The sequence below is a fragment of the Saccopteryx leptura genome, chromosome 1, assembly GCF_036850995.1.
Source record: "Saccopteryx leptura isolate mSacLep1 chromosome 1, mSacLep1_pri_phased_curated, whole genome shotgun sequence".
Classification (NCBI taxonomy): Eukaryota; Metazoa; Chordata; class Mammalia; order Chiroptera; family Emballonuridae; genus Saccopteryx; species Saccopteryx leptura.
In genome coordinates, this window is record NC_089503.1 from 28386050 (window position 1) to 28389556 (window position 3507).

Below are 3507 nucleotides of genomic sequence, written 5' to 3' on the forward strand. Positions count from 1 at the left end.
GTCATTAGCCTCTAGCCCCCTCTGGCCTGGTGATTCTGATTCTGAACCCCATGTCACACTGACTAGCTAAGTGATCTTAGATAGTGACCCAATCCTGCTAAACTCCAGCTTATTCGTCTGTCAAATGTAATAAACAGAGCCCACCTCGTGGGTTGTTGCATTGATTAATGAGATAATACATTTCCCATGTCCTACAGAAGGGAGGTACTTGTTCATTCATTTCCCTCCACCCAAGGACACAGGAAACTTTAAAAAGCCCCAGCCTTTTCCTGTCGCTTGGCCTCTGGTTATTGTCCTGGGTGTAATGGAGTGGAAAACTCTATACATGGCTCCCTGTGACAGTGAGTTTCTAATCTCAGAAAACTTAATGGTTTTTGTCAACTTGATTGTCCAGTGAGAGCGGATTAGGGCAATGACTTCCTTGTCACTGGAAAGTTGACTTGCTTCGCAGCGGTTTTCCTGATGCTGGTGGGAGGCATGATCGATACAGCACAGACCTAAATACTCACCGGTGGTTTTGGAGCCGAGGACAAAGGTTGGGTGTTCCATTTAAGTGCTTCAGCCGTTTCCGAGTAGACCCAGGCGTGATGTGCATTAAGCGGTTTAGGCTGGTGACCCGGAGCTGCGCAGTCTGAGGGGCAAAGAAATCGAGCTGTTGCTTCCTCCTGACCAGCGGTGCAGAGGCCCCTCTGGCTCAGGCTGAATTTGTCCTCTCTGCTCCAGTTTTTCTCTCTGGGAAAGGAAGGCCCATTAGTTACTGTCCGTTGCTACGCCGGGAAGATGGCCTTGCTTTTTCCTGTATCAGGACTTCCCAGACAGAATGCACTAAGGCACAAATGAGCGGTGACTACTAATGAAAAGTCGGTTCCCAATCCCCCTCCTCACTGCCAGCCTGCGATCTGGGGCGTCTCTTGAACCGGGCTCCACCCTGTGGCGGATGGAACTGAGAGACCGGCCCCACCCAGCACAGAGCTTGCGGCAGAATTGTCACCTCCCGTACCTCCTGCCCGGGCCAGGGGAGCTCAGTCCTAAAAGGCAAAACAAAGCCCTATTTTATCTGAGGCACGGAAAATACGTCACTTTATGGGGGGCATCATCTCTGACCTTCCTGATTAGGCAGGTCCCCAGGACTTTTCCTTCATGATACTCATTCTAATTAAAAGTAAATCAATAGCTACGTCCATTAGAATATAAGCTCCATGAAGGCAAGGACGTTTGCCTGCTGTGTCCACTGTTGGTTCCCCTTTCGTGCTTACAGGCAATTTTGGCACATAGTAGGTGCTCAGTAAATATGTGTTGAATACATTAATGAATAAATCTACATAATTATTTTTGTTTTTGACCTGCCCCCCACTATTTGACTAGAAACCCTACGAGAGAAGGAACAGTGTCTGTTTTATTTACCCTGTATCCTCAGCACCCAGAGCAGACCCTGGCACATAGCAAGCACTCCATAAACATTAAAGGAATAATAACATTTTTAAAATTTTACTTTGAATCAATATTACTCTTATTTAAGTTAAAAACCACAATAAGTTATTTTAAAAATAAGTTATTTTAGAAAAAGAGTAAAGAAAAGACAACTTTTGTTAATATCACCATGCCAATACAAGCTACTTTGATTATTTTGATGTTTTTCCTTTCAGAGTTTTCACTTGTGCTTTTTTACACGGAATGGTAATCGAATTATTTTAAGCACATACACATCAACTGTCCAGGTGGCAGGGAGTTTTATGAATTTAAGAGCAGGAAGGGGAGCCTGGACGCACAATATGTTTCTTATTGTTATAAGTGATTGTTGGTCTCACAATGGGATTGATAGCATCATGGGAACTTCTTGTGAAAAGCACTGCTCTCCAAAGGCCCACCCCTGGGGTCAAGGCAAATCTGGAAAAAATTTGCAGGTTAGAAATAATCCACAGGAAAATGCTTTATTTTTATGTTCGCACCTCAGGGAAACTTGCCGTGGCCGCTGTTAACCATAAAGTGGTTGTATGCATGGGGGTGGGCTGCAGGGCTCAGGGGCATGGCCCAGCCTTTCTCATTTGGATCATTATGTGGAAATAAGCCCGGGTCCTATCTTTAAACCCTTAGTGATACACCGTCAACAAGTGATGGTTACTGTCATTATAGAAAAGCTACAGCATACTTAAAACAAAACAAAACAAATCAAAACCCTGTTCTGTTACGTTCAAAAAGCATTTCTAAACATTTTGAGGGAAAAGGTTCTACTCCCTCTGAAGAGGCAGCCTGTCATAGCAGAGAGCTCTTACTTTACAGAGAGGAAAATTCATGCAAATATCTTATTGATAAGTACGGTAGGCAAGAAGATGAGGGGGACCACTTTTGGGGTTGATACAAACTCTGCGCTGACTGGACGAAGAAAGGTATATTTTGACCTTGATCTTTTGTCCTTTTTTTTCCTGTTTCTGGCCTGGAATAGACAGTAGTCAAGGGTGGGGGGGAGAGAGTTCTCTGCGACTGATAACACAGCACTCCGTCAGGAGACGGTTTAGCGGAAAGGAAGAGTAGCTGAGTGCTAGATCTACCCCTATGCCCACTTCAGTGTGTGAACTGGGTTCCCCATCGGCCCATGTTAGGACCAGGGCCTGCCTCATTGATCTCAGGGAAACTGGAGTTCCTTTACTGGCTGGTTTTCTATGAAAACCATCCTGAAGAAACTTTCAGATCTCGGGAGAAAGGACAAAATTGTTTTTTACTTGGAAGCTAATGAAAACACCCATAAAGACAATGATAATGACTGATATTTATCAAGCCATTTCTATGTCCTGGGCACTGCTAAAAGCCCTTTACAGATCTCACCATGTTCAATTTTTTTTTTTTTTTTGTATATTTCCAAAGTTAGAAACTGGGAGGCAGAGAGACTCCCGCATGCCACTGACGGGGATCCACCGGCACGCCCACCAGGGGGTGATGCTCTGCATATCTGGGGCATTGCTCCATTGCAGCCAGAGCCATTCTAGTGCCTGGGTGGAGGCCACCAAGCTGTCCTCAGCGCCCGGGCCAACTTTGCTCCAAGGGAGCCTTGGCTGCAGGAGGGGAAGAGAGAGATAGAGAGGAAGGAGAGGAGGAAGGGTGGAGAAGCAGATGGGTGTTCTCCTGTGTGCCCTGGCCGGGAATCGAACCCGGGACTTCCACACTCTGGGCTGATGCTCTACCGCTGAGCCAACCAGCCAGGGCCCTTACTGTGTTGGATTTTTATAACACTTCCATGGAAGGGGTATTATAACCCCTACCTTTTATAGATAAGAGAGTGGAGTCATGGAAAGGTAAAATAATATGTCCATGGTTACACAACTAGTAAGTGACAAGAACTAGGGTCCAAACACAGCTTGTTGGATACAAGTGGCTGTACTCTTAACCTCTACATTACAGCACTTAGTTTAAAAGAGGCTAGGGTCATATACAAGGCTTAAACAGAGCTGGAGGACAGTACCAGGTGGAAAATGCCAAACCAAAACAGAAGCATTGTCAAGAGTAACAGGT

The 3507-nt window shown here is 45.5% G+C and overlaps 1 non-coding gene across 1 annotated transcript; it reads right to left on the minus strand.

Moving 5' to 3' along the window:
• Positions 1-3125: 3125 nt before the first annotated feature.
• Positions 3126-3201, minus strand: TRNAS-AGA (transfer RNA serine (anticodon AGA)). The gene has a single exon. It is a non-coding gene; the product is annotated as a tRNA-Ser (tRNA).
• Positions 3202-3507: the final 306 nt, after the last annotated feature.